Genomic DNA, 23,268 nt, shown 5'->3' with positions numbered 1-23,268 from the left:
TCTTCTCTTCCCATCCATAATCCCCTGGAATGAAAAGGATGGCTTTTCCCTTTTACACAACTTCCCTTCTTCCAGATGTCTCCCTCCTCCAGGCTAAGCCTTAAACAGTGAACATAGATATTTTCTCTACAAATCTGGAGGACCCAGTGGTGGAGGTCTTCCTGTTATTGTTGTTGAAATGTTAAGACTAGTATGTGTATGTGTGCAGAGAGGAGTGCTATAGAAGGAATTTGGTAAAGCAGGGTCTGCTCAAGAGATTTAGCAATTCCTAGCCTTGCCTTCCACCAAACCTGTCTCTCAAGTGCATTGCTTTGTTATAGGATCAGGTCCCTGTTCCATCCAGTCATGAAGTGATAGGCTATGGCCCAGCCTTGAAGCTGTGCCAAAGAAATTTTATATAAGAGTAACAACTTAAATGAATTAATATTTGCAAAAATATTATTCCTATAATAAAAGCATGTATGTTTATTGAAGTTGAATCAGTCAAATTCAAAAGATGTAGACAAACATTATTGTTCAATATCAATATGGAGAACACCAGAGTATTCGGTAATAGCTTTTTTATTTGAAGGATGATTTATATCAAGTGCAAGGTATAACATATGCAAATCTGTTATGAAAAAACACAGAAATATTCCTGACTCTTGACAACCCCAAAGAGTGTGGTTATTCATTTAGGATACCCTATCAAGGCTTTCATATCATCTCAGGATATACTGAGAGTTGAGGAAGCCAGTAGAACCAAACCAATGAGAGTAAGTAGTTCTCTAATGGCCAGCTGACTCTTCCCAGTATATCTTCTGTTAGTTTTGAGGCAACTCTCATCAGGAACCTTTGGAGAAATGAGATTGTGTGAAGGATTCTATATTGTCATCAAGCACTTTTATTTCTTCAAATAATAGTGCTAGTTATGCCTTATGGAAGATTCAGCTAGAAGAGGTAGTCAATGCAGAATACATACTTGCACTGAACAAAGGGATTTGAGAAAATGCTAGTCTATACCTCTGACTTAGCTCTCATACATCCAAAAGAGAGTAATGATTGTCTCAGCTCATTCTCAAGATCTAGAGAATAAGGTACATATGTACTCCTCCAATAATCCAGTCTTTTGACAAACTTTTAAATATGATGCATTTGGGTCCTTATAGTTTTTTATTTGCTAATACCTGCCTCTAAACTATGATTAATGAGAGTACTAGAAAATCACTAAAACTATCAGAGAATAATATGATCAATTATTTTAAAAAAAACACACAAAAGTTTTCGGGTCAGATCTGAGTTTAAATAACAATTCTGGCCCTTCCTAGCTATTATCTTTGGCATGTTTTTAACCTCTCTGAACCTCAAGCTCGAAATAAGGAATTGGATACCTGCCACCAGCATTGCTGTGAGAATTATAGGTAAGGCACCTGGAACAAACTTGACCCCAGAGTAAGCCTTCAATAAATAGAGGCTGTTGTCATGACCTGCATTGCATTTTGCCCCAAGTTTTACTTCTTTTACCTCCCTACCAAGACTCTTCAAATCTTCTGCTTTGATGATGGAAATGTGGTTTGAACATGCAGAAATAGAATTGGGTCAAATGACCCAGAAAGTCTGAGAACAATCACTAAGGACACTGGGAAGTAAGTCTTCATTCATGAGGATAAATAAAATAAGAGGGATGGGAACCTCAGATTATGGTGCTAACATTATATTCACACTTAATCCTTAGCTTTCTTTGTTCATTCTATGATAGGACAGTTTCATAATTCCAATTTCGAAGTCTCAGAGGAAAACAATGTTGTATCTTTAGATAAATATACCTTTAGAATTTCTTTGAGAATTCTCCCTCTGATTGGATTTCACTTTCTAATTTTATGTTTCAATATTGTGTGATACGCGATGAAAAGTGACCTTTATCTGTTAAAAAGTGAATAAATCTCCTTTGTCATTGATCAAATTTGAGATGACTGACCTTTCAGACTTTACTAATTACACCTTTGATTTGTAATTCATAGAATTAGGTGACAATACCTACCCAAAAGAATTATTGTAAGATTTAAATATTTAAGTGTAAGTAAAGCTTGGCACATAAGATGTGCTCAATAAATGGTCATTTACTTCCATCTTCATACAGTGGTTACTCAAATAAATGTTTTTACTAGCTGTAAATGATTTTGGGGGCGGGGAAGCAGAGGGGTATTAATATCTCTTCAAATTCACAGTCTAAATTGTTGGTTTCTTTATCTTGTAGACCTCCCTATAACGTAGAGGCACCATTAACTTAGAAGAAAATCTCTGAGACATGAAGCTAAAACTTAGTGCTTTGCAAGTGCAATATGCCTCAGCATTTGGGATTTGCTTTCTCGGTTAGTTCTGACTAAATGTATGGAAACCTATTAACATTTGGTGTGGTTTCTGCAAAGAGAAACAATTTTCAGAACTACAGAAACCTTCTAAATTATATCTATTCTGGAGCAAGAAAAAAATCTAGGTAAGCCTGGATTTTATTCTAAAAGGCAGCTTTCATCCATCCTTTAATTTAAGCCTCATTGGTATCAAACCTAAGGTCAATTTAGAGGAACTCTGCTGGGAAATAAGCTGCATGACATGCTTTGGATACAGGCAGTAGCCTCCTTGGGCTCCCACCCCCATGGACTGAGCTACCACAGTGTTTTAACCGTGAGTGGGCATTGTTTTGAGAAGAGGGAAAGGACCTACCTTATACCAAAGGCATGTTTAATATTTGAAGTGAATTCAATGCCATATTTCTATGCAAACACTCACAGCATAACTTTTATTCTGGGTTAAATAAGAGAAAGGCAGAGGCATTGTTGGTGAGACACAGTGGACTTACTGTTCAGAATGTATAATGGCTCCGGGGCTGATTAGGAGGACATTTGTCCAGGAACCCAGAAAAGATAATGGTCATCAAAAGTAGTTCCAGATGTCCCACATAAACAAAATGCATCTAAACGCAGGTACTGTAGGGAGTGGGAGGGGAAGTGGGCAAATGTAAATGTCATGCCTTCACTTTTAAATTCATCTTGACATCTAAAGGTAGTAAATCAGTAAGGGCTCATGCGTTTGGAAAGAGTATTAATAGGGTTAAGTACATTATAAGGCTAAGGGATTGGGATTAATTCTTTTCTAGTTCTGTGGAAAATTCAATTGCCAGAATATTTATTTTAAATACAAAAGTTAATGAGTTAAGCATAAGAATAATAGCATAGAATTTTCCTTTCAGTTTTTATTAGAAACAGATTAAGTAGAATTGTTAACAAATAAATTCATCTCAAAAATAGAGCAGTCAACTACTGCTTTTAGCGTGAACATGTACCTATTCCAAAATTGCCCTGTTAATTGAAATTGTAAAATAAGTATTTTGCAGCTTTCAACTTACGTATAAGGAAGGATTGAATAACATGATAAATGTTGGCTGAAAATAGTAAACTGAAACTCTACATATGGTTAAGGTCTCAAAAGTCTATTTTTAAATATGTTGGAAGAAGACTGGAAGAAAATAAACTGAACTGTTCATAATGGTTGCCTTCAAATGGTGGTATCATGGTCGAATTTGTTCGGTTTTCTGTTTCTATTTCTGTATTTTATAGAATCTATATGTTTTATTTTTACAATCTTTGGGAGAATAAAACAAACTTTCTATGATATCATAATATAGAAATATCATGCATATTTCTGTTTCAGTGGAGATGGCATTCACATACCAAGAGTTGGCAAGCTTTCTATCTTTTTCTTTTTTACATGCTAAATTAATCAAATCATGCCAGGATATTTTTCATTTCTTCTGAATCTCAATGAGAATTTTGCTTTGAGACAAGGACCTCAATTTTTTTTTTTTTTGGTCTACCCTCACACAGTGCTTGTGCTTTTTCTGGAATCCAAATTAGATGCCTTCAACCAACTAATCTCAAAGGCTATAGAAAAACAGCCTCAGTAGAGCCCCAGCCAGCACAGTCCCTGTTACTTTAAGACTAGCATTCCACCTCCCCCTCACACCCACATACTTGTCCTCTCTTTGCACAGCAAGTGCCAAGCAGTGACATCTACTATAGTTTCTAGGACACGATGGTCTCTGCTCTACAGGGAAAAAAAGGGAGAGCGAGCGAGAGAAAGAAGGCGGGTGGCGAGGGACAGAGAACACAAATCCAGCTATGTTCCCAGAGGATGAGTCACTTCCTCGCAATAATCCTGAGATGCTGTTTATGGCTGGGCTGCTGATACGCAGCCCAGCTCCATTTCTCAGCGGAGCTGCAGGACGCAGCCTCCCCCTGGCTGTCCATTAATCATGAGGGGCTGTTACCCAGTGTACACAGAGTGGGAGTTCTGCCTATGAGTGGCCTCTAGCTGTCTCCAGCTCAATGAAATGACCCTGTGTGAAAACTTGTTTTATGAGAGATTGGTTTATTTGTAACTAAACTACTTCCTCCGTTATTTGATAAGCTCAAATATTTGCTACTGATAGTCTGAGAGTGTCACATTTATTATCCTATTTCAGTGCTTGCCCAACTTCTTTGGATGTGGCTCCATTAACCCTTGGAGGGAGAGCAGTAGCTGTTAATAAACCAGCTTCTATTTTCTTCCAGCAAATCCAAGGCCATCTCGTAGGCAATCTGCATTACTTTAGATCATTACTTGACATGTGAATCCAAAAGAGACCTTTATATTCCAAAACAGAACGTAGACAACTATAGAAACGGGGCTCTGTAGAACTCCTGGGATGTTCTGAAGCCACCATAAAAATGCAGGGAAGGTATTCTCACTCATTAACATAGATCTAAGATGTTCTGCACATATTAGTATTTCTGAAAAGGCAAATTTTAAATATGTTGCAATGACTTTCTATAGTTTCTTAGACCCCCAAATATTTGGTATTTGTGCAGGGCATGCTGTCTTAAATACTGTAGCATTCTGCATTTTGAAACTTTGCCTTTTGGAGTCTGGGCTCATTTGCATTTGGCAGAACTAGATTTCCTGCTTCTACAGAGGGGGGGCAGTGGTGAAAGCCTTTACAGTGCTCCCTCAAAGGGCTTTCTCAACATATTAAACTATGTTTCCAAGAGTTAAGTGAACCAGAATGAGGCAGATTTCATTTGAAATGAAAAAGAAATACAAGCTTTGTTACACGCAATACATTTGAAAAACCTAAATTGAAATATCCTTCCTGACAAACCCATATTGGGACTATTTTTCAGTTCTCTTGCTCTCTGACTGGCTACACAGAACTCTCAGTGAATGCAGAAGAGGCTAAGGAAATAACCACTTATGTGTGGCAAAATGTTCCAGCCTTGCAGAGATTTTCCCAAAATCATTAGACCCACCAAAACGCTTTCCACTGGCCAGGTCCACACCTTCTTCATCATATTTTCCACACTTCTCCAGACTTCAAGTTCTGTCCATCTGTATTTCCTAAGAGAGCTAGTCATTTGTAGCCGAAAATGTAACAGAGTTTATGCTCATAAACCAAAGATCTCCTTGACTGTCAATCAAAAAAAAGGGGGGGGGTGGTGAGGGGGAGAAGAAAAGAAAGGAAGAAAGAAAAGACAGAAAAAGCTTCCCTCCTAATTCATTTTAAGAAAGTCATAATGTGATTTTTGAAGAGGAAAGTCATACAGACTCACCCCTCACCACACCCCAAAAAAGGAGGTGAATTTAGGGCACCTACACTCTGAGGGCGTATAGAGATGAGCACAAAAGTTGCCAGCTAAATCTACCCCACTGGGATGGCAAATGGGAGGGGGTGAGTGTTAATGGCATGGATCCCACCTCTGATCACTTTTAGCCTCTGCTCTCACCATGTGGCCTTCTGAATCATCACCCCAACTGCCTATCAGCGGAACAAAGAGTGGACCTGAGTGATAATCAGAATCGTCATCTGCAGGGAATCTGTATTCAGAAATAATCTACTTATATAATGGCAAAAAAAAGAAATAGTCTACTAACAAGTTGAATAGATTTTATATTTTAGAGCTCCCATCCCTTTCTTTATCTTGTTTGTTTGTTTATTGTGGTAAAGAACACATAACATGAGATCTACCCTTTCAACAAATATTTTAATGTACAGTATTGTTAACTATGAGCCCAATGTTAGCTATAAGCAGATCTCTAGAATTTTTTCATCTCACATGACTTAAACTGTATACTCTCCCCCCAGCCTCTGGCAGCCACCATTCTACTTTTTGCTTCAGTGAGTTTGACAACCTTAGATACCTCATATAAGTGGAATCATGCAGTATTTGTCCTGTGACTGGTTTATTTCATTTAGCATAATGTGGGCTAGGATTTCCCTTTTTTATGGCTGAATGATACTTGTGTATGAGATATATACATATATTCTCTTTATCCGTGAGATATATACATATTTCTCTTTATCCACTCATCTATTGATGGGTATTTAGTTTTGTTTCCTCCTCTTAGCTATTATAAATAATGCTGCATTGGACATGACAGTGAAAATATCATATACCTTTTTTTAAAATATTTTTAAATTTATTTATTCATGAGAGACACACAGAGAGAGGCAGAAACATAGGCAGAGGGAGAAGCAGGCTCCTTGCAGGGAGTCAATGCAGGACTGGATCCCCAGGCCCCGGGATCACGCCCTGAGACAAAGGCAGGTGCTCAACCAACCGCTGAGCCACCCAGGCATCCCGCAAATATCATATATCTGATAAGGAGTTAATATCCAAACTATATAAGGAACTCCAACAACTCAGTGGCAAAAAAAAGCAAACAACCTGTTTTAAAAATGGGCAAAAGACATGAGTAGACATTTCTCCAAGAAGGCATACAAATTGCCAACAGGTATGCATAAAGATGTCCAACATCACTAATTATTAAAGAAATGCACATCAAAACCACAATGAGAGATCACCTCATACCTGTTGGGATGGTCTTTATTAAAAAACAAAAAGCAATATGAAGCACCTGGGTGTTTCATTCCTTTAAGTGTCCGACTCTTGATCTCAGTTTAGGTCTTCATCTCAGGGTTGTGAGTTCAAGCCCCATGTTGGGCTATGCACTGAGTATGGAACCCTACCTAAAAATATAATAAATAAACAAACAAATAAATAAATAAAGTAGCAAGTGTTGGTGAAGAGGTGGAGAAATTGGAATGCTGAAACACTGGAAGTGGGGATGTAAAATGATGCAACCACTATAGAGGATAGTTTAAAAATTTAAAAATAGAACTACCATATAATCTGGCAATCCCACTTCTGGATATTTATCCAGAAAAAAATGAAAGCAGGACCTCAAACAAATATCTACACCCCCAGTTCATTACAGCATCTTGGGCTTTTGTTAGTTTGTTTGTTTATTTAGAAATTCTACCCATGCAAACTTTATATTGTGTCAATTAAAAGGAAGTGATGATGGAAAAGGAAGGAATTCAGTCTAGGCACCTAGGCTTCAGTTATCACTTCAACTTTACTGTCAATATGACCTCCGGTAGGTCACTTAAATTGCTTGGGTCTTGATTTTCTTTTCTCTCAAAGGATTATGATGCCCTCTACCTAAGGCCTGTTTTGAGAATTAAATGTGGTAACTAGGGTAGGAGTTGTATAAACTGTAGAGTACCATCCAAATGTTCGTTGTTGTAATGTGAATGAGCAAAACAAAATTCTGCTTATCCCTTTCCTCTTGGCAAAATAGAAAAAAATCCAATGTAGAATTTGAGTTCTCTAGTCTTCATCAATTCTGTATTATTAACTGGATAATAACTAACTTTTCATGTCTCTTTTGCCATGTACATACAAAAATATTTTATTCTTTATATAAATTTCTTAAATATTTATTTATTTTAGAGAGAGAGAGAGAGTGTGTGTGTGTGTGTGTGTGTGTGTGTGTGTGAGTGAGGGGAGGAGAAGAGGGAGAAGAACAAGCAGACTCCCACTGAGTGTGGAGCCCCAGGCCAACTCAATCCCACAACCCCGACACCCTAGCCAAAATCAAGAGTCAGACACTTATCGAGTGAGCCATCCAGGCACCCCACAAGTATTTCATTCTTTTTTTTTTTTTCAAGTATTTTATTCTTAAAAAAAAAAGGATCACAAAGTAAATGTATGTACATAATATATTAATATATTAAGCTTTCTTGTATGAAACAATCCAAAACTGTGTGATCTCCTTATGTAATAAATATATTTTCAGGCAAGGTAATTTTAAAAATATATTTCTATGTTAAAAACATACCTGATAATTACTGTTACTTATGCTCAGCCAGTGAGTCACAGGTTCCAGGATAAAGGACTAATAACTGAAGTTGAAATAACTATGACATGGAGCCGGAAGTTCTCCTAGTCAGGGTCTCCAGCACTAACTTTCCACCACAAGCATCTGTGCTAGGGAAGGAGCAGAAAGGGGATTTGGCCTCCCACATGGTGCCCTTTATTTCACCCTCTACTTTCTGAAGTTCTCTTGCATTACCCATTCCATCACATTGCTTTCTGTAGCTCCACATACCAAATCAGTCCAGTGGTACAACAATGCTTACTGGAATGTCGGAACACAGGGATGAGCTATATACAGCTGAAGCTGATTTCTGCACAAGGTCATATTGCTTCGTTATCTTGTTAGTTCCTTCCGAGCTTCCCAGTTTTTCCTTCACTCTTTTTAGTTCACAGTGTCTGATGCGTATTAGATACTCACATTGAAGAAGTTTTCATTATTCTTCTTGCACTTAACCCTGGAGATGAACTTGACTCATCGATAGCACATCGTGATTCTTGTGCCACCCTCAACTGTGTGCTTTCTGGTCCATGCTATTATACAGACTCAGAACAATAGTTAAGATTTGGCATTAAACTTTTATCTGGATTTAAATACTATTTTTTTAAAATCTATAGCACAGTGACCTTGAATAAATTATGTAATCTCACTAAGCCTCAGGTTCCTTATATGTAAAATGGCAATAATATTACCAACTGCAAAATGTTTTTGTTAAATTTTATGTAAAGAGGCATGTAGAATATGCTTATTATTTGCTTTTTTCTGCAGCATGCCTTTTTTATTATTAAAAGATATCACAGATATTATGGAGAAGGATGCAAAATTCCCACCAAGTTTAAGAAAAAAAAGGGAGATTTGAAAGAATTTTTATACATACTTTGAGTTTCTCTGAGCTATACTTTCAAGTTACCACATATTCATCTTGTTTTCCTCTGCCATTTCAGGGGAAATTTTTGAGAAACACTATTCATGGGTTGAGATTTACCTAGTGCAAATGACAGAAGCATCAACTTAAATGGACATAAGTAGAAAATGGGATTTAGTCATTCACATCTCTAAAATTATACAGGTGTAGAATTCAGCTGTAGTTGAATCCAGATTCAAAGAATACTATAAAATAAAATGTTAATAAGCCTTTGTTATTAAATTTTTTTCATTCGTTATTTCTCTGATCTGGATCAACTTATTTTCCTTCCCTCTGCCTTTCTCTTCTTTTTTCTTCTGAGTCTATGTTTTCACTAAGAAATCCTATAGGATCTGAGTAACTCTCATTCCTAAGTGTCATCTTTTTCGAGTTTGGTTTGAATCTAAACTTTATTCTGAATGGGACTGCTTGTTCCATTTTCATCAAGCTAGCACTAACATCAAAGCACATGAGAATGTTTAAGAAAAACTTTATACTGACAGTGTAGTCGCTGCGGTGTATTGTGGCAGATGTAAGTCTCAATCTTCAGTCAAGAAAATAAGAAAGAACCTAGACTCCTGCTATTCCATTCCTTCTGCTCTGGGATAATGAATAAAAGGTAGGTCACAATCTTAAAATATCACCCTACTTGATCTAAAATAACTTCACCTGCACACATTTGCAGATATTTACATTTTATTTATATTTCGCCAGCATTACCTGCTTGTTTTCCTGACTATAGAAAGAGCTCCCCAAGGGAACAGAGTGTCTTTCTTATTTTTACATTTATTTCTAAAACTTAGCTGGTATGTAGTAGCAGGTCATAAAATGTGAATACATTTTATTTTACTCCCAAATCATAAGTAATATACTTGATCAGGTTTAATTACACATTTTCAAAGCTAATTTCCTAAAATGATGCTCTCTTGGTTGCATGAAATGTATAAATTAAGACATGGAATGTAAAAATACAGAAGTTTTATTCTGCAAAGAAAACAGCAGTAAGTTTTTTAGTTTTGCAGGTCATATGATCCATTGTAACTTATCCTTGTAGTGGGAAAGCAGCGATAAACAATACATAAGTGAATGAATATTGCTGTATTCCAGAAGAACTTTCTTTACAAAAACAGGCTATCGGTTGATTTGGCTCAAGGGCCATAGTTTGCTGCCCTTGTTCTAAAACAAAACAAAAGGTTGTAAGGTAAACTTAGATTTTTGAGAGTGACCAATAATTCAGGTTGCCAAGTGCTGAGAGTTTCCCAGGATAAGGGAAACTGTTTCCTTTTCAGTTTGAAAACAGGACACTCCCAGGAAAACTGAAATGAGTAGGTCACTCTACTTGCCTCAGATCCTAACATCATTCATTCATTTGTTCATTTAACAATGAGTACCTACTAACATTAAATCAATACTCAAAGTTTCGAATTAAAACAAAGCACTCACAGTGTTCTACATTATTGGTGATCATATAACATATAATCCTGAAACTGATTGTAAAAGACGTTACTTTTACTTTATTCATTATTTAAATTTCGGCAGCTTTAGAATGAACATATGGCAGTAATTATCAAAATAAAATAAGATAAAAGGATATTAAAAGAAAAATCCCTCATAATCTAACAATATAAACTTTTTTCTATTTACATCATATAGAAGTTCTTAATCTGTTTCACTAACATATATTTTATTCAAGCAATAAATGATGTCTTCCTGTAATAAAAAACCAAAATTAGACTTTTTTATAGGCAAGAAATTTGAAGAGGTTGCCAAACATGCTTAGGAAAATCCCAGTGACTTCATGATTCATCATTTGTATTGAAAATTAGAAGGTGAGAAAATTGAGAGGAAAAAAAAATCTCACTAATAAGGATTAAAAACAAATGATTCATTTCTTAAACTTTTTCAGAGAAGCAAATTATAGCCAAATTATAGGCCTGACAAACCATAATTAAGGCATAAGAGGAATTATGGGGGATTGAGAGGTGAAGAAGGCCATGTTTCAACTTAAATATCAATTTCATTTAGCATCGTTAAAATTAGCTCTTTCCTGCTACAAATTCTTTTAGTTTCTGAAGTCACTACTTAATGAAAAGGGAAATGGAATATTAGAGCCTAGCTATATAAATCAAATGGGATGAAGCGCATGGAGAGGAATTTATATAAACTTTTAAATAATGTTCATACACAGACATGGATAGTATTTTTGCCTGGAATTTAGAAAAGAGTCTTCAAATCCAAAAGCCAAGGACATAATGAAGTGTACACAATTTTCTTTCTCCTCCTTTGCAATGTGAGTGCTTCAAGAGAGTTTCTGAAATTATCATGGCTCTGAGCAGTTTCTCTTTGGATAGTTTTAAAATTTGGAGGAGAAAAAGAGTGATTTCTGATTTTCAATCCAAGCATTCATACAGCAAAAATATAAAATTAAGAACTCAATTTATTGGAATATCTTGAGGATGGATAGAATGACCTTAAAATAAATGTTTGTCTAGCTGATTATTAATCAGGAGCGTATTTTGTTTTTCTACTTTCCATTTTATTTCATACTGTATTAAAATGACATAGGAGAACCATATTTTGCCTTCCATAATTCAATAATAACCACAAAAGAACCTTTCAACTGAACAGCATTTTTATATCATTGCGTATTATGAATAGATACTGTGTACAAAATCTAGATGCTTTAGGTGTGCATTAAATGAGGGCAAGAGGGTTTGGTTTTTTGCTTTAGAATTTTAATTGCATTCATTTGTAATCCGGTAGAGGAAGTAAACAGCATACTAGTAACATTCATCAATGCGAATAGGGTAAAAAGTGATTTCAATAGAGTCTGGCTGCGTGAGCCTAATCAAATGAGGCCAGCAGTGTTAATACGCTCTTCCATTCTCTCAGTAATAACAGTTCATTCATGAAAAACTTTATAATCATTTTATTAGCCATCCTTGTCAGAGGTCTAGTAACTTTAATTTAAGGGTCTTTGATTGAGGAAGAAATGGAAGTATAAAAATGTAAAGAGGGCACTTGTGGTCTGAATGTGGTCCATGCAGTTAGCATATCCCCCTTTTCCTGCTGGAGAACTTCCAAAAGCAACAAGGAGAATGGGAAACAAAAATGCAAACTCCGTTTTCAGCAGAAGTAAGAGACAGCTCAAATCTCCAGAGCCCAAAATAGGTGTAAGGGCTGCCAAAAGCCGTGGAGACGGAGCAGGGCAGAGCAGGGGCTGTGTGGGAGGAAGCTGAGAGAAAATGCCTGGGGAGTGAATTCCCTAGCAGCAGGCAGGGGGCCAGCTTCTGCAGATATCAGAAAGAGCAAGATGACAACCCTTAGACATGAGCAGTGCACCGTGGTTGTTAAATCTCGATCCTTGTTTGCCACACAGGATTTGGGTGGCACTGACTGGCAGAAGCAGCAACCCTGGACCTGAATTGATTTTGAGACACTGAAGGGAGAGATCTAAAAAAGAATCACTCATAAAGCAGCCATATGTCCAGGAAAGCAGCTTATCCTCTGACCACAGAGTTCAAGATGGTCTTTGCACTATCTTGTACCCATACTGGTACCATTGACTGGGGAGTAGTGGTAGCTATGCCAACCAATGTGCAAAAATGCCATAGCCTGTGCCTCAGCTCTGGCAACTCCTCCACATCTGAAAGTCCTGCAGTCATTGGTCCAGAAACATGCAACTTTTCAATGATGAGTGCAACAAGAAAAACAAAAATGAGGAACTACAAGAAAAAAAATGAAAACAGAAACAGGAAACAATAAATTACAAAGAGCATGCACCTGGAGGGCAGCATAGCTTAGTCATGAATAGAATGGAGTCTGGAAGCAGAGCGCCTATTTACAAATCTCTAGAGTAAGTTAATTCATATCTTAGTGTCTCATTTTCCTCAGTCTGTAGAACAGAGTTCAGGTAAGACCTATTACATGGGGTTATTCTGCTGACTGAATGAACAATATTTATAAAATGCTTAGAATAGTGCCAATGTATACAGAGTAAATTGTACTTTGATTTAAAAAATAATAACTTAGGGTGCCTGGGTAAGAGTCTGACTTCAGCTTCAGTCATGATTCCGGGGTCCTGGGATCCAGCCCTGTAGCAGGGTACTCCTCAGTGGGGTAGTCTGCTTCTCCCTCTCTTGTAGCCCCTCCCCCTGCAATCTCATGCAATCTCTCTCTCTCTCTCTCTCTCTCTCTCATAAATAAATAAAATCTTTAAAAATAAGATAAATAAATAAGTAAATAATTTAATGGTATAATCACAACTGTGAAGCAAGACTACAAAATAGAAATACAAGAATTAAAAGAAATGGTGAGATATTAGGAGGAAAGAAAAAACGAATTAGGATTGTTCAAGAAAAGGATAGGAAAAAATATCTAAAAATAAAGGTAACAATGGACAGATTGCAAGGGAGAAAGACACTGTCAAAAATACAGTGGGTTTACAAAGTATAAGAATTATTAAAATGACAAAATTAAAAAAGATTTTATTTTTAATTTTATTTTGGATTTCCTACAGTTGGGTGGGATGTCAGGTGACTGAGGAGATCTGATCAGTCAAGTGAAGTGTGACATCACAGGCATGTAAGAGGCAAATAGAAAAAAAAAATGTCTGAGTCTCAGAGAAATTAAATGATGCCCTCAACTTGGGAGAATCTGAGACCATCCCGTTGGACTCCAGTGGCCATGCTTTGAATGATTGTGATCCATAATATCATCTCTGTCTCACAGGCTTTCTGTAAGGATCAGACAAGAACAATTTTTCCATAGCACTTAAGTAACTGTAAATGTGATACAAATATGTGTTATTATATAACACAGCTACTGCATATGAGGCTTCCCTGTAGAGGAAGAGAAGAAGTCAGAGTATGTACAGCTGATCAGAATGCAATTAAATTTTTCCTCTTGTCTTCTTGAAGACAAAAAGCATTTCAGCTCAGAATGATTCACTTATAGTCAACAAATGTGCTCAAAGTCCATGCCTCTTTCTGCCTGAAGTGCTCTACACCTCAAACCTCCTAGTCTTTCTCAATCATATTCACCCAGTGAAATGGACTTCAAATGTCACCTCCCCTGGGAATCTTCTCTTAACCCGTCTAGAAACTTAATGGTCAGACTACCACTCAGCTGCATTTATATCTCTAACCTGATGTATTGAAATGTGCATTTACCCTTCACTAGCCTATGCTATCCTTTGAGTACACGCACCAAGTCCAATTCTTCATTGAATAGCCAGGCTAGCACAATGATTAAAAACCTATTTGGCCCTTGGTATTGGCAGAACAGACGCATGACTTTGCCTAGATTATTAGAGTACATATAGTTGCCTCATGGTTATTTAGCTGGAAGAAACCGGACACTGATCCTCTAAATTTTAAGATTTATTAGTTAATACTATACTGAGACCAAGATTGCTAAGCATTTGTTAACCATTTCTATTCATTTTCTAATTTTATCTTTGTTCATGTCAACTATTAAAAACCATAAATTGATGTATATTTCCTTTTATTGGGCAAAGGAGCTGAGTAAAGTGATAGCCTATCCAGGGCTAGAGTATGGGATGACAAGAAGAGAAGGCAGGTAGAAATGGAAAGAGATTTCAGGGCTCTGGGTTGGAGGTAGGCTGAGACCAGAGGAAGAGTCGTGTGACCAGAGTTAAGACTCAGGAAAGTGATGCAGTTGGTCCCAGGCAGGAGGCCTGGCGGTTCAGTGGATGATAAGGAGTCTTCTCTCTGTCTTGCATGCCACAATTGCTGATGCTACTCATATGGAACCTAATCCAATCACCACTGAATAATTTTACCAGAAGACAGGTTACAGTTTACAGAACATTTAAGAGACCAGTAATATAGTTTCTCAAGAAAAAAATCTTAAAAATAGTTAAAAGAAAAACTGAATGTGAGAATAATTCCAGGAAATGTGAAAGCTGAATAAAAGATGCCAAAACTGAAATACATCATTTATCAGACATTATTTTTTGATCTTTAAACCCCAAATTCTATATTCACTGAGATATTCCAGGAATATTTTAACCACAAATTCAAAATGTTTTATAAATATTTTTTCATGATATTTCACAAAAGCCCTTTGCAGGAAGGAGCACAATTTGTAGTCATGCCCATTTTATAGCTGTGGAAATACCAAGTGAAAAGGCAAAGAGTGGTTGCCCTGAGTCTCCAGGATATACCAGGTGGAGATGTACTTACTTTAATTGTGACTGGCCAGTCTGAGAGGTTTTGTCAAATACATGAATGCTTTCTTTCCAGGCAGCGTGCTGATATTTTCATAGAAACAGGATGAGTCTTGGGGCACTTGGGTGGCTCAGTCAGTTAAATATCAGACTCTTGATTTAGGCTCAGGTCAGATCTCAGAGTTGTGAGATCAAGCCCTGTGATGGACTTTGTGCCAGGTGAGGAGTCTGCTTAAGATTCTCTCTTCTCTTCCTCTGCTTCTTCCTATTCCCTGCTCCCCTGCTAGCACTGGAGCTCTCTCTCTCTCTCTCAAAAAAAACAAAAACAAAAACAAAAACAAAACAAAATAAAAACAAAAACAAAAAACCTGGAATGAGTCTGATCATACACAACTCTGCAGATGATTAGAATAATATTCTGAACTTTCTGTTGCCTGTGACAGAAAAGAAAGATGATGAGAATAGAATCCTATTAATGTAAAAAAAAAAAAATCTAACTCTCCTTGAAAACCATCCCGAAGTACCTCCTCCACAGAACCTTGCCATGTTCCCTCAATCATTTATGGTTCTTCTCCCTTTTATTCTGCATAGCATTTAGTTTCAATGGGCTTACAGTGTCTTACTTAAATATTTATGTCTCTTATATTATACTCATTATAAGTCTTACCTAAATAGAGTATATGTTTGCTGATGTATTTACTTATCTGTGTGCTCCATATATGTTTTATTTGAGAACTCCAAATATATTTTAATTATATCATAGAATAAACCTTAAAGGTATTGATCCATCAATCAGAAAACAATTCCCAATTATGTTAACGTATAATACTTATCTCCTTCTCCCTTTGCCTCTGCCCCTCCCCAGCTTGTGCACTCTCTCTCTCTCAAATAAATAAATAAAATCTTTTTAAAAAATTATTTCCTTTTAAGGAATTGAAAAATTAAAATATCCTATAACATAAATAAATAAATATTCTATAAGTAATTGTATTACTTATTCAGCAGATTTTATTATGTATTTATTATGTGCCCAGCAGTGGAGTATAGCAGAGTACAATAAATGAAAGATTTTAGCATTCATAGTGCCTAAAGGGTAGGAAGAATAAACAAGTAAGTAAATAAAATACATATTATGATAAATGCTGTAAACAAAATAATAGAACAAGATAATATCATGGGAAGTGATCAGGTGAGTGACTACTTCAATAAATGATTAGGAGAGGCCTCCATAAGGAGGTACTATTTGAACGGAGATCTGAGTGTAGAGAGAACCTTGCAAACATTGGTGAGGAACACTCTATGCATAGGGATTAGCAAGTAAAAGGGTCTGAGGTGGAAAACAGCCTGTGCTCAAGGTACAGAAAGGAATCAATGAGGATTGAGGTTATCGTTCTTGGTAATTATGATACAGAATGATGTTGGAGTGTTGGAGATGGAAGTAGAATTCATGTGAAGTTTTATAAGCCATAATTAGATTAGGTTTTCTAGTTATAACATCAACTGTATGCTTGTCTACAGGAGATTTGAATGTCATGTTTGGTAGCATCTGGGTGGGCCACAGTAACCAGTTCTCACCAGTGGAATGTCAACAGAAATGCTCTGTGTCACTTCTAGGCCAAGGTAATAGAACACTGTGCCTTCTCCACCCTCCCTATCCCCTCTTTTGCTGGAAATAGAGGACTCTCATGCACCTAGCATGTCAGTGCTACTTGATGAAATTAGCCTAGAGGAAAGCTTCTCATTAACTAGGAACACAGGCAAGAAATAAACTTCTATTGTCTTAAACCACTATAATGTTTTGTTTTGTTAGAACAAATTATATAATGCAACTGATGCAGATATGATGTGACTTGCATTTACAAGTACTGACTGACACTGTGGTCATAAAGAAAGTAGGGCTCAAGCATAAAAGCAGGGAGGCCATTGAGGTTGTTACAGGTGTCTTGATAAGCAATGATGCTCATTTGGTTTAGGAAGGAGGCATGAAGATGTGGAAGGCTATGGACCACTTCAGGACATATTTTGAAATTAGACCCACTAAAGCTACTGATGAGAGAGAAAGAAAGTAAAGAATATCACTGATGAAAATTTTATGATATCTCAAAAGAGGATTTACACTTGAACAATTTTCATTTCCCTCTTTTCACAGGTATCACAGGGACCAGCTTTGCCCTGAAAGTTCTTATAAAGTTCTTATTGGTTTTACTCATATTTAATAATCTTGGAAGAATTATTGAAATTGACATTAATTTGAAAACTGTTAACATAACCTAATCTTTTCAATAATGGCTTATGTCTTGACCTCAAGAAAATACAATAAAAATACAGTCTTCTTTAGTTTGGAGAATGCATTTCTATTTGGGTAGCCTAAATTTACAATTATTTTCCTCAGGAACCACATTATATTGCTCTCTCATCTTGAGCCAATGCTTAATATGTTTTTTCAAATCTTTTCTTCTTTTTCCTCTTAAATTACTTGAGAATAAGTTCATCCATAAGTAGAAAAATCCAACTACAAGTTTCTTTGTTTGTTTCTACTTTCCCTTGAATAATTAGAAACCCCAAGGTTGTGAGTCCAGGATTGTTCTCAGGAACAAAGCCTTGCCTGATTCAAATTCATGAATCAGTATTTTAGTTAAATGTGTGTCCATTTGTTACATTGATAACCTAAAATGTCATATGTAATATTGATAACATTGATTCATTACTTGATAACCTGGAATGCTAAAGCCTAACAATATCTTAGCCATTGTGAGATGAAGACTATGAATTTTCCATAGGGAATTGGCTACAACAATAGTATCATAAATGGTTCTCAGGCAGGAAAATGATGAAAGACAAAGGAGGAAAACATGATATATGCTAGTCTAGTCTATCCTTTTTTATAAGGAAAACAATATTTCCTTGAAGCCCCTCCCATAAATAGTCCAGTCATATCTCATGGCCAAAAATGGATCTTATGGCCACTGTTGTTGCAAGGGGGTCTGAGGAGGTAATGAATTTTAATTTAACACGTTATCATCCCAAACAAAATTGGTCATATTTAAGGAAAAAAGAGAGTATATTAATTAGGGTACAAGCTAGTGTCTATAATATAAAACTCCCATACTATAGATGCTTTACCATCCATAAATTCAGTGGATATTCTAAGGCTGCTAAATATCTCTGTCATCTTCTATGAGGCCTCACTTGTAGACCTAAGATTGAACTCCAGTTGCACCATTTCCCAGGTATCTGCAAGGGGAGAAGGGCCTAAAGGAGCTCACCTTCAGTTATTTTAAGGGTATACCCCAAAATGGCACCCAATAATCTTATCCTCAAATTATTGGCCAGAACTTAGTCATATGGCCATAACTAGCTGCAAGAGAGGCTGGAAAACGTACTGGCTAGCTGAGCATCAATACATCTAGCTGTAACTATTAATTTGGAAGAAGGAAAAAATGGAGATCAAACAGGGTGGGGAGAAATGCAATAAGAAGTTTATCAAAAACATCTCTTTCCCCTTCAGATTCCCAGGGATCCTTCAGGCAGCTACCTCTGGACAAAATTATTTAGCCATCCAAAGTATGCTACTTATGTCAACACCTAGCTTATCGTTCTCCATCTTATACTAATCTATAATTAATGAAGAAAGGACAGGTTCGTTCACTCCTTTTTCCAAACATTGAACAAATACTTACTGAGAATCAAGTCCCTAGCTGGAACTAAGATCCAAAGAGAGGAACAGTGCAAAAAGATGAGCAGAAATAGTACAAGAGGGCAGAAAGGTCATGTATGCTCAGAAAAGGATAAGATTAGTTTGACAAGCTCTTCTCACATAGGACAGCAATAAGAGAAAAGGTTGGATGTACACTGAACCAAGATGCCAGCCTGTAGAGTTAGAATTTATTTCTTTAACAGTGCAAAGCTATGAAAATGTTGTAAATAAGGATACAGCATTATCTGAGATTTTTTTTTGGAAGATTACCCTGGCAGCAGCACAAGTATTTGCTGCTCTGTGGAAGTGAAATTGAGCAGGGATTCATAGCATTGGAATAGTCCACATGGGAGATGATGCAGGATGTCACTTGGGAGGAAGAGAGCAAATGCAAGAGAAGCAGATGTAACAACTCTCTGTATTTGAGGAAACAAGAGAAAGGATGAAGTGCATCAGACCGGCTAATCTGTATGACTAGGGGTCTGGTACTAAAATTAGCTGGAAGGTAGAAATGCAGAAAGAAGAACACATGTGGGCAAAACATAGAGAACTTAGTTTCAGACTTCAGTTTGAGATCTCATTCCAGAAGGCAGTGGGGAGATGCAGTAACTATGATATGTGACTAATAAAAGTAAGCATTTTGTGCTTTGCAACAGTTTGTACTATGGATAGTCTCATATTTTTCTGGGAACCTCTCCCAACTCAACATTTGGCTGCAGTCATTATAAGCCCTTGAGAGTCATTCAGGAAATTCCATGCACGTATGACTCCACTTTGAAAGTGCACACCCAGGAAAAGACACAAGGAGTTATGATGCACTCTGTAGAGCCAGGACTATACTATGCTAACAATAGACCTGCAGAAGCCTGGAGCCCTCTAGGGACTTGCTCTAGGAAACACCATATGTGAGGCTAGATTCCATGGGTGATGCAGATCTAAAGGCAGACTTGAAGCTTGCACTCAGCAGGACAGGATAAAGTGGCCGACAGTTAAAAAAAAGAAAGAAAGAAAGAAAGAAAGAAAGAAAGAAAGAAAGAAAGAAAGAAAGAAAGAAAGAAAGAAAGAAAGAAAGAAAGAAAGAAAGAAAGAAAGAAAGAAAGAAAGAAAGAAAGAAAGAAAGAAAGAAAGAAAGAAAGAAAGAAGGGGAGAAAGAGAGATAGAGAGAGACAGAAGGAAAGGAAAGGAAAGGAAAGGAAAGGAAAGGAAAGGAAAGGAGAGGAGAGAGAGAGAGGAGAGGAGAGGAGAGGAAGGAGGGAGAGGGAGGGAGGGAGGGAGGGAGGGGAGGGGAGGGAGGGGAGGGGAGGGAGAGGGGAGGGGAGGGAGAGGGAGGAGAGGAGAGAGAGGGAGAGGAGAGGAGAGGAGAGGAGAGAGAGGAAAGAAGGAAAGGAAAGAAAGGAAGGAAAGGAAAGGAAAGAAAGGAAAGAAAGGAAAGGAAAGGAAAGGAAAGGAAAGGAAAGGAAAGGAAAGGAAAGGAAAGGAAGGAAGAATGCTAAATCAAAGAGCCAGCTGAGTCGCTGGGAACCCCAGTGGATAGTTTATAATAATATGGCATCAAATGTCATTAAGTTAAGATTCACAAATCATCAATAATTTTTCATGTGATGCTGCCATTTGAGACTTAATCAAGGCAGGGAACATGGCTTATACATAAAAGTATACTTTAACAGATGACTGATGTCAGGGGAGATCTGTCCTAAATCAAACTCTCTCTTCATTCCTGTGTCTTCATATACCACATCTTGGGCTCCTTACACTCTCTAATCTATTTTTCTGGCCTCCCCTTTTTTCCTATTTCTTTCCCACTTGGCATTTCCAAATTTTTCTTACTGCTGGAATCCTGTTTAAGCTCATCCTGGTTCTCTTTTTGTCTGGATTGCTGCATTTGTAAGATCTTGCAGAAATTGACCTCTGGCTATGTTCTGAAACTCTTCTCTTAAAAACTCTCAAGCACCTGGGTGGCACAGTTGGCTAGGCATTGACTCCTGGTTTTGGCTAAGGTCTTGATCTTGGGTTGTAGGATCGAGCTCAGCCCAAAGTCTGCTTAAAACTCTTCCTTTGCCCTTCCCCTCCATTCTCTCTCTGAAGTAAATTTAAAAATCTTAAAAAAAAAAAAAAATGCTCCCAAGGGCACCCCATTGTGGCAATGTCCATTCCAGCACCAACAAAATTGGAAGTAGCAATATGGGGAAGACTGGGTGAGTCAGTGATTGAGCATCTGCTTTTGGCTCAGGGTATGATTCCAGAGTCCCACATCGGGCTCCTTGCATGGAACCTGCTTCTCCCTTTGCCTGTGCCTCTGCTTCTCTCTCTGTTTCTCTCATGAATATATTAATAATAATAAAAGAAAGTAACAATGTGTACTTGGATACCTGTGCACTCCAATTTTTAATGTTTTTCACCTCTAAGTTTGGAACTAATTTTGTCTATAAAGTATTAAAGTCATATTTTATAGTTAGATTCATCACCAATAGGTCTGCGAGGTATCCTCTATCTTATTCAACAGATTTTATGCTTAGGATCCAGGAATGGTGCTGGACAATGAGATCACATTGATAAAAAGACACCAGCAGCTGTCGACAAAGTTAAGTCAATATTGGCAGTTAAGACAATAAAAAAATTTTTATTACAATGTACAATGTTAAGTTCTGTGAGAGTTTGCATATTTTTCTCACCTTGCTGCATATTTCTATATCTACATACCTAGAGAGCCTCACTCACCCAGATAGCTAACAGCAGAACCACTTACAAAACCATAATCATCAACAAGTGAGCTTTTTAGTTATAACTGATTATGCAGACTTCATAAATGAAAAAATCCAAGCATACTGATTTCCATTAACTTTATTTATATTGAACAAATATGTTTGCTGGTAAAACATTCATTATACTATAGCAATGACAAGAACAGCAGTTTTCAGAATTCATCCAGAAAATCCTGGGGAGGGAAGGGGTATCTCCCAAATATTTCAGAGGATCTGCAAGGTCAACACTGTTTTCATAATTCCACTAAGACATTTTATGATATTTTCCCTCTCTTTCTCTCGTTAGCACTAAGAATTTTCTCAGAGGTCATATGAGATAAGATGTTACAGACTGAATGCAAAAGCACATATGAGATGTTGTCTATTAGTTAGACATTAAAGAGTTTTTTTTAAAATGGTAAACAATACCATTACATTTTCTCACTGCATTTTTGCTTTAGAAAATATTTTCCTGGATACATTATTGATTTGAACAGGTAATGGATTTATTTTTAATGAATTAATAAACAAATACTTTAATGCATTTCCCAGCTTTAAGACTTAATAAGTTAAATATTGATAGATATGTCATGCCATATTGTCAAAAGTGCTTTGGGATGCTCAGTAATTTTTATACAGGGGCTTGAAAATAGCTTAAGAACTGCTGCCTTAGACTGGTTAATGGTTATTGGAAATATATGGAATGATTTCTGCTTTTTTAACAAAGAAAAGATGAGCATCTGAAGGTTTGAAATAGAAAATAAAAATTCATTTTAGAGAATTTCACATAACATTGTTGAATAAGGAAAGCATTGTTTTCACATAAGGGAAGGAGAGAAGATAAAATTAAGTTTCTTGGCAATCTTGAAGAGCTTCAAGGAGGAGGTGAGGACTGGATTCACTTAACCCTTAGAAAATCAATAACTATATATTTAGTTTATATCTACTTCTTTGGGAACAACATAACTTGAGAAGCTTCCAATATGAAGCCAGAATCAAATAGATATTCCTTTAAGTTTAATAGTCAAAGAGAAAGTAAGATGTCAATACTGACTCCCCAGGCAAGGCTCCACTGAGATGCCTTTGATCTGAACAATAACTCTATTGTCATTAACACAAATGCTGCGTATATTCCTTCCTCAATTTATGGGCCCAGATCTCATGGAGCCAAAGGGACTTCAGTGTATGTGTCACAGAAATATCAGCTGGAGTACGAGCAAATATTGATCAAAACCTACATTTTTACAAAGGGCTCTATGATTTTTAAAAAATTTATATCACTTTCCAATTTTGTATTTCAAGTATATTTTATTCTCACATATCTATAATAAGAAATGTTGCAAATTCTTTTGAAATGAAGCTGAATATTGACAGCATTCAGAGAAGTGCTATATGTATTAACTCCATGTTTGGTCCCAAGAAATCGATAAACAAAATTGCTCTTACATGAAACAGAAATTTCCTGTGAAAGCTAGAGCTATTTTAACATCTGAATCAGAAAACT

This window comes from Canis lupus, chromosome 17, assembly GCF_048164855.1.
Source record: "Canis lupus baileyi chromosome 17, mCanLup2.hap1, whole genome shotgun sequence".
Classification (NCBI taxonomy): domain Eukaryota; kingdom Metazoa; phylum Chordata; class Mammalia; order Carnivora; family Canidae; genus Canis; species Canis lupus.
This window is presented reverse-complemented; position numbering follows the sequence as displayed.